Here is a 13,237-nt window from a genome sequence, read left to right on the forward strand (position 1 = left end):
ACCATCAGGCAGAGGTGGGGAGAAGGTTCCGGGTGAGAGACTGCAGATAGAAACAAACGGAGGTAAGTACACGGCAAGCCAACAAGGTGCAAAACAACAAAACTAACACTAGTAGCTCAGAGGCTGATACGCTGACAAACATACTGTTCATGGCTAACGATCCGGCAGGAACTGGATGTTAGGCCAGAGCCTAAGAAGGGTGATGATCAGGACCAGGTGTGCAGATTGCTGATGGGATGCAGGTGCGGAAATCAAGAGCGCTCCCCGGAGCGTTCCCGAACCCTCGGGAAACTGGAGATCACGAACAGAAACACTAGTCACCAGACAGGACCCGACTCAGACTGCCGGGATCGTTACAACATCACTCTCACTCAGGCACCTGTCTCCAGGTTCTTTGGTGTTTTTTTCCCTGGGTATGGAGTTGCATGTGCCCTAGACCAAATTTGTGACATTTCTTAACACATAGAGAAAATTGACAATGTTACTCGAAAGGCCCTGGAACATTTGAATGGGGAACTAAAATAATTGCGTAAATTGGCTCCGCAAAACAGATTGGCTCTTGACTATCTTTTGGCTGGTCAATGGGGCACTTGTGCAACAATTGGAGATGAGTGTTGCACTTTTGTCCCAGATCGGTACTCTAATGTTACTGATCTTGCCGAATACATTGCCACTGTGGCTAAGAACAATTCTCCACAGTCAGAGTGGACCCATGTATCAAGCAGGCTTCAGTCACCCAATTGGCTTCAGTCACCCCCAAGATTGAAGTGGGAGACAAATCCAGCTATGACCTCCTCCTTTTCAGGCCTCTCACACTGGGCAAACAGGGGTCCTGGGATGGACAGCACGCACTGCTTCCCCACATATGGTGCTGGATCAAGGGTGACCTCATTGAAGAGGAGATCCAGGAGCCTGTCTTAGCCTGTAATGTTTTTGAAAAGGGAAATGTTTGTTTAATGGTAGTGAATGTAATTTACTTTGATTTACTGTTCTGAGTTATGATGCTATCAATTCGTTGATGTAGTGATCTACTCATTCTACAAGTGTTTTCTGGTCGTTTTGAAGTACTCCATTTGAAATATGCTATATTTGGTCATGCAATTTTTTTGTGGAACTTTTCAGTGTTTGTATTTTGAATTTTTTAAATAAAGTGGTGATCCTAACTGACCTAAGACAGGGAAGTTTTACTAGGATTAAATGTCAGGAATTGTGAAATGTATTTGGCTAAGGTGTATGTACATTTCCGACTTCAACAGTATAAAGACAAACAAAACACATTGATGTACAGTACCAGTCAAAAGTTTGGATACACCTACTCATTCAAGGGTTTTTCTTTATTTTTACTATTTACTACATTGTAGAATAATAGTGAAGACATTAAAACTATGAAATAACACATATGGAATCATGTAGTAACCAAAACAGTGTTAAACAACTCGAAATATATTTTAGATTCTTCAAAGTAGCCACCCTTTGCCTTGATGACAGCTTTGCACACTGTTGGCATTCTCTCAACGCCATCCCATCTGGTTTGCTCTTATTGGGACTATCATTTGTTTTTCAACAAGACAATGACCCAACACACCTCCAGGCTGTGTAATAGAAGGAGAGTGATGGAGTGCTGCATCAGATGACCTGGCCTCCAATATCACCAGACCTCAACCCAATTGAGATGGTTTGGGATGAGTCGGACCGCAGAGTGAAGGAAAAGCAGCCAATAAGTGCTCAGCATATGTGGGAACTCCTTCAAGACTGTTGGAAAAGCATTCCAGGTGAAGTTGGTTGAGAGAATGCCAAGAGTGTGCAAAGCTGTCATCAAGGCAAAGGGTGGCTACTTTGAAGAATATAAAATATAAAATATATTTTGATTTGTTTAATACTTTTTTGGTTACTACATGATTCCATATGTGTTATTTCATATTTTTGTTGTCTTCACTGTTATTCTACAATGTAAAAAATAGTAAAAATAAATAAAAACCCTTGAATGAGTAGGTGTGTCCAAACTTTTTACTGGTACTGTACGTGTCTACGCATTGACCCAAACCAAAGACGGATGAGGAAGCGAGACACTCCCTAATTTCTTCTAGTTACATTACAGTCAATGAACTCAACAGTGGATCCAGAACAGGGTATTGGAACCAGAAACCACGTTTCCATTGACAGTTTTTATGTGAGTAAAGTCATAATGTATAACGAAAATAATGACAGCTATGATGGAAACAGGAAGTTTCATTACAATTTTTTAAATGCCGACAGATAATTTGTTCGTTCGACATGGTGGGATCTTTTTGTGTCTGTAAAATTAGTTATGCAAAAAATGGATGTGGAAGCACCATTATGTACAAATATTGGTATAATAACCATCATATCGAAGTAAACTTGGAGTCAGATTTTTGGGGGATTTGTATCATTTGATTTGACACAAACAAGAAATAAGACATAAAAAACAGAAAACTTGAGCGTGCATAACTATTCACCCCCCATATTCTTTCCATTTTTTAATCATGGATTTAATGGTGCTCCGTGGGATGTTCAACGTTTCAGATATTTTTTTATAACCCAACCCTGATCTGTACTTCTCCACAACTTTGTCCCTGACCTGTTTGGAGAGCTCCTTGGTCTTCATGGTGCCACTTGCTTGGTGGTGCCCCTTGCTTAGTGGTGTTGCAGACTCTGGGGACATTCAGAACAGGTGTACAGTGAGGGGAAAAAAGTATTTGATCCCCTGCTGATTTTGTACGTTTGCCCACTGACAAAGAAATGATCAGTCTATAATTTTAATGGTAGGTTTATTTGAACAGTGAGAAAAACGCACGTCAAAAATGTTATACATTGATTTGCATTTTAATGAGGGAAATAAGTATTTGACCCCCTCTCAATCAGAAAGATTTCTGGCTCCCAGGTGTCTTTTATACAGGTAACGAGCTGAGATTAGGAGCACACTCTTAAATCTCAGTTTGTTACATGTATAAAAGACACCTGTCCACAGAAGCAATCAATCAATCAGATTCCAAACTCTCCACCATGGCCAAGACCAAAGAGCTCTCCAAGGATGTCAGGGACAAGATTGTAGACCTACACAAGACTGGAATGGGCTACAAGACCATCGCCAAGCAGCTTGGTGAGAAGGTGACAACAGTTGGTGCGATTATTCGCAAATGGAAGAAACACAAAATAACTGTCAATCTCCCTCGGCCTGGGGCTCCATGCAAGATCTCACCTCGTGGAGTTGCAATTATCATGAGAACGGTGAGGAATCAGCCCAGAACTACACGGGAGGATCTTGTCAATGATCTCAAGGCAGCTGGGACCATAGTCACCAAGAAAACAATTGGTAACACACTACGCCGTGAAGGACTGAAATCCTGCAGCGCCCACAAAGGTCACCCTGCTCAAGAAAGCACATATACAGGCCCGTCTGAAGTTTGCCAATGAACATCTGAGTGATTCAGAGGAGAACTGGGTGAAAGTGTTGTGGTCAGATGAGACCAAAATCGAGCTCTTTGGCATTAACTCAACTCGCCATGTTTGGAGGAGAAGGAATGCTGCCTATGACCCCAAGAACACCATCCCCACCGTCAAACATGGAGGTGGAAACATTATGCTTTGGGGGTGTTTTTCTGCTAAGGGGACAGGACAACTTCACCGCATCAAAGGGACGATGGACGGGGCCATGTACCGTCAAATCTTGGGTGAGAACCTCCTTCCCTCAGCCAGGGCATTGAAAATGGGTCGTGGATGGGTATTCCAGCATGACAATGACCCAAAACACACGGCCAAGGCAACAAAGGAGTGGCTCAAGAAGAAGCACATTAAGGTCCTGGAGTGGCCTAGCCAGTCTCCAGACCTTAATCCCATAGAAAATCTGTGGAGGGAGCTGAAGGTTCGAGTTGCCAAACGTCAGCCTCGAAACCTTAATGACTTGGAGAAGATCTGCAAAGAGGAGTGGGACAAAATCCCTCCTGAGATGTGTGCAAACCTGGTGGCCAACTACATGAAACGTCTGACCTCTGTGATTGCCAACAAGGGTTTTGTCACCAAGTACTAAGTCATGTTTTGCAGAGGGGTCAAATACTTATTTCCCTCATTAAAATGCAAATCAATTCATAACATTTTTTACATGCGTTTTTCTGGATTCTTTTGTTGTTATTCTGTCTCTCACTGTTCAAATAAACCTACCATTAAAATTATAGACTGATCATGTCTTTGTCAGTGGGCAAACATACAAAATCAGCAGGGGATCAAATACTTTTTTCCCTCACTGTATATATACTGAGATCATGTGACAGATCATGTGACACTTAAATAAAGTCCACCTGTGTGCAATCTAACTAATTATGTGACTTCTGAAGGTAATTGGTTGCACCAGATCTTATTTAGGGGCTTCATAGCAAAGGGGGTGAATACATATGCACGCACCACTTTTCCGTTATTTATTTTTTAGAATTTTTTGAAACAAAATAAAAATCCATTTAAATTACAGGTTGCAATGCAACAAAATAGGAAAAACGCCAATTGGGATGAATACTTTTACAAGGCACTGTACATGGCCATTAAGGCCAGATTTGTCTCCAAGATGTTCAAACGTTCATAGATGATAATAATCAAATAATAATCACAGTGGCTGTAGAGGTTGCAACAGGTCAGTACATCAGGAGTAAATGTCACTTGGCTTTTCTTAGCTGGGCATTTAGAGGTTGAAATAGCAGGTGCTGCAGAGAGAGAGAGTTGAAAACAGCAGGTCTGGGACAAGGTAGCAAATCCGGTGAACAGGTCAGCGTTCCATAGCCGCAAGCAGAAGAGTGGAAACTGGAGCAGTAGCGCGACGGGACTGGGGACAGCAAGGAGTCATCAGGCCAGGTAGTCCTGAGGCATGGTCATAGGGCTCAGGTCCTGCAGGAGTGGAGGGAGAGAGGGAGAGAGAGAATTAGGGCACCGGATAAGACAGGAGAATAACACCAGATATAACAGACTGACCCTAGCCCCCTGGCACATAGACTATTGCAGCATAGATACTGGAGGCTGAGACGGGGGTCGGGAGACACTGTGGCCCCATCCGACGATACCCCCGGACAGTGCCAACCAGACAGGATATAACCCCACCCACTTTGCCAAAGAACAGCCCCCACACCACCAGAGGGATATCAACAGACCACCAACCTACTACCCTGAGACAAGGCTGAGTATAGCCCACAAAGATCTACTCCACTGCACGAACCCGAGGGGGCGACAAACCGTACAGGAAGATCACGTCAGTGACTCTACATACTCAAGTGACGCACCTCCTCAAGCTGTTTGCTTAGAAATTCTAGGGACAATAAGCAGGCCTCCGTCTTGTGACCGTAGCATACGTGTAGGTATGTACAACAGGACCAAATCGGAGAGATAGGTAGGAGCAAGCCCATGTAATGCTTTGTAGGTCAGCAGTAAAACCTTGAAATCAGCCCTAGCCTTAACAGAAAGCCAGTGTAGAGAGGCTAGCACTGGAGTAATATGATCAAATTTTTTGGTTCTAGTCAAGATTCTAGCAGCCGTGTTTAGCACTAACTGAAGATTATTTTGTGCTTTATCCGGGTAGCCGGAGAGCATTGCAGTAGTCTAATCTAGAAGTGACAAAAGCATGGATTTGCTTTTCTGCATAATTTTTGGACTGAAAGTTTCAGAATTTTGCAATGTTACGAAGATGGAAGAAAGCTGTCCTTGAAATATTCTTGATATGTTCGTCAAAAGAGAGATCAGGGTCCAGAGTAACACCGAGGTCCTTCACAGTGTTTTTTTAGATGACTGTTCAACCATCAAGATTAATTGTCAGATCCAACAGAAGATCTCTTTGTTTTTTGGGACCTAGAACTAGCATCTCTGTTTTGTCAGAGTTTAAAAGTAAAACATTTGCCCCCATCCACTTCCTTATGTCTGAAACACATGCTTCCAGGGTAGGCAATTTTAGGGCTTCACCATGTTTCATCGAAATGTAGAGCTGTGTGTCGTCCACATAGCAATGAAAGTTAACATTGTATTTCCGAATAACATCACCAGAGGTAAAATATATAGTGAAAACAATAGTGGTCCTAAAACGGAACCTTGAGGAACACCAAAACATACAATTGATTTGTCAAAGGACAAACCATCCACAGAGACGAACTGATATCTTTCCGACAGATAAGATCAGGCAAGACCTTGTCCGTGTAGACCAATTAAGATTTTCAATCTCTCCAAAATAATGTGGTGATCGATGGTGTCAAAAACAGCACTAAGGTCTAGGAGTACGAGGACAGACGCAGAGCCTTGGTCTGAAGCCATTAAAAGGTAATTAGCTATCTTCACAAGTACAGTCTCAGTGCTATGATGGGGTCTAAAACCAGACTGAAGCGTTTCGTATACATTTTTTGTCTTCAGGAAGGCAGTGAGTTGCTGCACAACAGCTTTTCTAAAATGTTTGAGAGGAATGGGAGATTCGATATAGGCCGATAGTTTTTTACATTTTCCGGGTCAAGTTTTGCTATTGCTTTTTACTGCCACTTTTTGTGAGTTTGGTACACATCCAGTGGATAGGGAGCCATTTATTTTGTTCAACATAGGAGGGCCAAGCACAGGAAATAGCTCTTTCAGTAGTTCAGTTGGAATAGGGTCCAGCATGCAGCTTGAAGGTTTAGAGGCCATGACTATTTTCATGAATGTGTCAAGAGATATTGAATTCAAAAACTTGAGTGTCTCCATTGATCCTAGGTCCTGGCAGTTTTGTGCAGACTCAGGACAGCTGAGCTTTGGAGAAATACGCAGATTCAAAGAGGAGTCCGTAATTTGCTTTCTAATGATCATGATCTTTTCGTTGAAGAAGTTCATGAATTCATCACTGCTGAAGTGAAAGGCATCCTCTCTTGGAGAATGCTGCTTTTTAGTTAGCTTTGCAACAGTATCAAATATAAATGCAGGCTTGTTCTTATTCTCCTCAATTAGGTTGGAAAAATAGGATGATCGAGCAGCTGTGAGGGCTCTTCGATATTGCACTGTACTTTCTTTCCAAGCTAGTAGGAAGACTTCCAGTTTGGTGGAGCGCCATTTCCGTTCCAATTTTCTGCAGGCTTGCTTCAGGGCTAGGGTAATTTCTGTATACCAGGGAGCTAGTTTCTTGTGACAAATGTTTTTTGTTTTTAGGGGTGCGACTGCATCTAGGGTATTACGCAAGGTTAAATTTAGATCCTCAGTTAGGTCGTTAACTGATTTTTGTACTCCAACGTATTTGAGTAGGTGGAGGGAGTCTGGAAGGGCCTCTAGGAATCTTTGGGTTGTCCGAGAATTTATAGCACAGCTTTTGATGGTCCTTGGTTGGGGTCTGAGCAGATTATTTGTTGCGATTGCAAACATAATAAGATGGTGGTCCGATAGTCCAGGGTTATGAGGAATTTTTTTTTGATCCACAATATATATTCCACGGGACAAAACTAGATCCAGGGTATGACTGTGGAAATGAGTAGGTCCGGAGACATGTTGGACAAAACCCACTGAGTCGATGATGGCTCCGAAAGTCTGTGGACTTTTCCATGTGAATATTAAAGTCACCAAAAATAAGAATTTTATCTGCCATGACTACAAGGTCCGATAGGAAATCAGGGAACTCAGTGAGGAGCTCTGTATACTGCCCAAATCAAATGTATTGGTCACATACACATGATGTTATTGCGAGTGTAGCGAAATGCTTGTGCTTCTAGTTCCGATAGTGCAGTAATATCTAGCAAGTAATATCTAACAGTTCCACAACAAATATCTAATACAAACAAATCTAAGTAAAGGAATGGAATAAGAATATATAAATATATGGATGAGCAATGTCATTGTCATAGTGGCATAGGCTAAGATGCAATAGATAGTATAGGATACAGTATATACATATGAGACGAGTAATGCAAGATATGTAAACATTATTAAAGTGGCATTATTAAAGTGACTAGTGTTCCATTTATTAAAGTGGCCAGTGATTTTCAAGTCTGTATGTAGGCAGCAGCCTCTCTGTGCTAGTGATGGCTGTTTAACAGTCTGAAGGCCTTGAGATAGAAGCTGTTTTTCCGTCTCTCGGGCCCAGCTTTGATGCACCTATACGGACCATGCCTTCTGGATGATAGCGGGGTGAACAGGCAGTGGCTCGGGTGGTAGTTGTCCTTGATTATCTTTTTGGCCTTCCTGTGACATCGGGTGCTGTATGTGTCCTGGAGGGCAGGTAGTTTGCCCCCGGTGATGCGATGCGCAGACCGCACCACCCTCTGGAGAGCACAGCGGTTGTGGGCGGTGCAGTTGCCATACCAGGCGGTTATAAAGCCCGACAGGATGCTCTCAATTGTGCATCTGTAAAAGTTTGTGAGGGTTTTAGCTGAATTTCTTCAGCTTCCTGAGGTTGAGGAGACTCTGTTGCGCTTTCTTCACAACCCTGTCTGTGTGGGAGGACCATTTCAGTTTGTCAGTGATATGTACGCCGAGGAACTTTCCACCTTCCCCACTGCTGTCCCGTCTGTGGTGCGGGGCGTACTCTCTCTGCTGTTTCCTGAAGTTCCACGATCTACTCCTTTTTTTTGTTGACATTGAGTGAGAGGTTATTTTCCTGACAGCAAACTCCGAGAGCCCTCACCTCCTCCCTGTAGGCTGTCTCATCATTGTTGGTAATCAAGCCTACTACTGTTGTGTCGTCTGCAAACTTGATGATTGAGTTGGAGGCGTGCATGGCTACACCGTCATGGGTGAACAGTGAGTACAGGAGGGGGCTGAGCACACACCCTTGTGGGGCCCCAGTGTTGAGGATCAGTGAAGTGGAGTTGTTTCCTACCTTCACCACCTGGGGGCGGCCCGTCAGGAAGTCCAGGACCCAATTCCACAGGGCGGGGTTGAGACCCTGGGCCTCATGCTTAATGATGAGCTTGGAGGGTACTATGGTGTTGAATGCTGAGCTATAGTCAATGAACAGCTTTCTTACATAGGTATTCCTCTTGTCCAGATGGGATAGGGCAGTGTGCAGTGTGATGGCGATTGCATCGTCTGTGGACCTATTGGGGCGGTAAGCAAATTGAAGTGGGTCTAGGGTGACAGGTAAGGTGGAGGTGATATGATCCTTGACTAGTCTCTCAAATCACTTCATGATGACAGAAGTGAGTACTACAGGGCGATAGTCATTTAGTTCAGTTACCTTTGCATTCTTGGGTACAGGAACAATGGTGGCCATCTTGAAGCATTTGGGGACAGCAGACTGGGATAGGGAGAGATTGAATATATCCGTAAACACAACAGCCAGCTGGTATGCGTATGCTCTGAGAACGCGGCTAGGAATGCCATCTGGGCCGGCAGCCTTGCGAGGGTTAACACGTTTAAATGTCTTACTCACGTCGGCCAAAGAGAAGGAGAGCCCTTAGTTCTTGGGAGCTGGCCGCGTCGGTGGCACTGTGTTATCCTCAAAGCGAATAAGAACTTGGTTAGCTTGTCTTGCAGCAAGAAATCGGTGTCCGCGGCGTGGCTGGTTTTCCTATTGTAGTCCGTGATTGTCTGTAAACTTTGCCACATAGGTCTCGTGTCTGAGCCGTTGAATTGCAAGTCCACTTTGTTGTGGAGGGAACGACCACTCTGTTTGTATTCTGCCACATTTCCCGTCACCTTGTCATGGTTAAATGTGGTGGTTCATGCTTTCAGTTTTTCGCGAATGCTGCCAGCTATCCACGGTTTCTTTTTAGGGTAGGTTTTAATAGTCACAGTGGGTATGACATCTCCTATACACTTCCTTATAAACACACTCACTGAATCAGAGTATGCATCTATATTATTCTCAGATTCTACCCAGAACATATCCCACCGTTGAATAGTCCTTAGCACGGGTGCTTCCTGTTTGAGTTTCTGCCTATAGGAAGGGAGGAGCAAAAATGGAGTCGTGGTCAGATTTGCCAAAGAAGGTCGGGGGAGGGCCTTGTATGCGTAGCGGAAATTAGTGTAGCAGTGATCCAGTGTTTTTCCAGCGCGAGTGCTACAGTCAATATGCTGATTAGAATTTATTTAGCCTTTTCCTCAAATTTGCTTTGTTAAAATCCCCAATTACACTAAATGCAGCCTCAGGATATATGGTTTCCTGTTTGCATAAAGTCCAGTGAAGTTCCTTGAGGGCCATCGTGGTATCGGCTTGAGGGGGGATATACACGGCTGTAACAATAACCAAAGAGAATTCTCTTGGGAGGTAATATGGTCGGCACTTGATTGTGAGGAATTCTAGGTCAGGTGAACAAAATGACTTGAGTTCCTGTATTTTGTTACAATTACACCATGAGTCTTTAATCAAGAAACATACCCCCCACACTTCTTCTTGTTTATTCCTGTCGGCGCGATGTACTGAGAACCCAGATGGCTGTATGGACGGGGACAGTATATCCCGAGAGATCCATGTTTCCGTGAAACAGAGTATGTTACAATCCCCGAGTGGCGCAGCTGTCTAAGGCACTGCATCTCAGTGCTTGAGACGTCACTACAGACCCCCTGGTTCGATTCCAGCCTGTATCACAAACGGCCGTGAATGGGAGTCCCATAGGGCGGCGCACAATTGGCCCAGCGTCGTGCGGTGTAGGCGGTCATTGTAAATAAGACTTTGTTCTTAACTGACTTGCCTAGTTAAATAAAGGTTAAATAAATAAAAGTCTCTCTGGAAAGCAACCCTTGCCCTGATCTCGTCCACTTTGTTATCTAGGGACTGGACATTAGCGAGTAATATACTCGGAAGCGATGGGCGGTGTGCGCACCACCTAAGTCTGACTAGAAGACTCTCTCCTCCGGCGGCATTGTTTTGGGTCGGCCTCTGGAATCAGTTCCAATGCCCTGGGTGGTGTGGACAAAGGATCTGCTTCGGGAAAGTCGTATTCCTTGTCGTAGTGTTGGTAAGTTGACGCCGCTCTGATATCCAATAGTTCTTCCTGGCTGTATGTAATAACACGTAAGATTTTCTGAGCTAACAATGGAAGAAATAATACATAAAAAAACATAATACTACAAAGTTTCCTAAGGACTAGAAGCAAGGCAGCCCTCTCTGTCGGCGCCATTTTCTGTGAATCGTTAAGCAAGGGCGTGTAAACAGTAGCTATAAAAAGTGATTGAGTAGACTGCATACATTTCATGACTAGAAGCTCAAAAGACGAAAACCCAGTCATTTTTTTTGTTGGTAAATTGACATTTGCTATAGGAAATGTTAGCAACACCTCCGCCTTTGTGGGATGCGTGGGGGATATTGTCACTAGTGTAACCAGGAGGAGAGGCCTCATTTAACACAGTACATTCATCAGGCTTAAGCCATGTTTCAGTCAGGCCAATCACATCAAGATTGTATTTCTTATTTTATTTCACCTTTATTTAACCAGGTAAGCCAGTTGAGAACAAGTTCTCATTTACAACTGCGACCTGGCCAAGATAAAGCAAAGCAGTGCGATAAAAACAACAACAACATAGAGGAATATATGTAATAAACCAAATGTTTATGATCAGTGATTAGTTAATTGACCATAACTGCCTTGGATGTGAGGGATCTAACATTAAATAGCCCTATTTTGACACTTGAGATATCACAATCTCTTTCAATAATGACAGGAATGGAGGAGGTCTTTATTCCAGTGAGATCGCTAAGGGGAACACCGCCATGTTTCGTTTTGTTCAACCTAGCTCGAGGTACAGACACGGTCTCAATGGGGATAGCTGAGCTGACTACACTAACTGTGCTACTGGCAGACTCCACTAAGCTGGCAGGCTTGCTTACAGCCTGTTGCCTGGCCTGCACCCTATCTAATTGTGGAGCTAGAGGAGTTAGAGCCCTGTCTATGTTGGTAGATAAGATGAGAGCATCCCTCCAGCTAGGATGGAGTCCGTCACTCCTCAGCAGGCCAGGCTTGGTCCTGTTTGTGGGTGAGTCCCAGAAAGAGGACCACTTATCTACAAATTCTATCTTTTGGGAGGGGCAGAAAACTGTTTTCAACCAGCGATTCAGTTGTGAGACTCTGCTGTAGAGCTCATCACTCGCCCTAACTGGGAGGGGGCCAGAGACAATTACTCAATGCCGACACATCTATCTAGCTAATTTACACGCTGAAGCTATGTTGCTCTTGGTGACATCTGACTGTTTCATCCTAACAACGTTGGTGCCGAAGTGGATAACAATATCCCTATACTCTATACATTCGCCAGTTTTTGCCTTAGCCAGCACCATCTTCAGATTAGCCTTTACGTCGGTAGGCCTACCCCCTGGTAAACAGTGTATGATCGCTGGATGAAGTCTAATATTGCGGGTAATGGAGTCGCCAATGACTAGGGTTTTCAATTTGTCAGAGCTAATGGTGGGAGGCCTCGGTGGCTCAGACCCCGTAACGGGTGGAGGAGAGACCTGAAAAGGCTCGGCCTCTGTGTCACGGTTTCGGCCGAGGCTGCTCCTCCTCCTTGTTCGGGCAGGCTTCGGCGGTCGTCGTCCCCGGAGTACTAGCTGCCACCGTTGTATGTTTCGATGTTTGTTTGGTTTTGTCTGATTGGTTACACCTGTTTCTGTTTTGTGCTTATTATGTGTCCTATAAGTTCTCGTCGTTTGTGTCTTGTGTTGTGTGTAATTGTTTCACCGGTCAGCAGGAGCTGTGAGTTCTATTTCTCTCCATTTGTTGTTTTTTGAGAGAGTGTCCGCACTGTTGTGCGCATTTGCTTGTACTTTGTGGTTTACGCAGTGTGCGTAAAGTTCACTTGCCTCCGGCTCGTTTGTAGCCGTTTGTTTGTTTTTTCGTGTCTTACTAAAGACTTTTGGACGAATCCTCTGTTGTCCTGCGCTTGATTCCCACACCACATCCACGCTCGCACCTGACACTCTGACTCCGACTCGTTGCTTAATGGGGAGAACCGGTTGAAAGTTTCTGTCGGCTGAATGAGTGACACCGGTTGAGCATGCTGATAGTATTTCTTTCCAGAAGCCTTGAGAAAATTGTCCGGCTATGGGGATTGTGCGAGGGGATTCGGAGAGTGCGACCCTGCCTTACACAGGAAGCGGCGCAGGTCCTGGTCCAGGCACTTGTCATCTCCCGTCTGAACTACTGCAACTCGCTGTTGGCTGGCCTCCCTGCCTGTGCCATTAAACCCCTACAACTCATCCAGAATGCCGCAGCCCGTCTGGTGTTCAACCTTCCCAAGTTCTCTCACGTCACCCCCCTCCTCCGCACACTCCACTGGCTTCCAGTTGAAGCTCGCATCCGCTACA

Source organism: Coregonus clupeaformis, chromosome 21 (genome assembly GCF_020615455.1).
Source record: "Coregonus clupeaformis isolate EN_2021a chromosome 21, ASM2061545v1, whole genome shotgun sequence".
Lineage (NCBI taxonomy): Eukaryota > Metazoa > Chordata > Actinopteri > Salmoniformes > Salmonidae > Coregonus > Coregonus clupeaformis.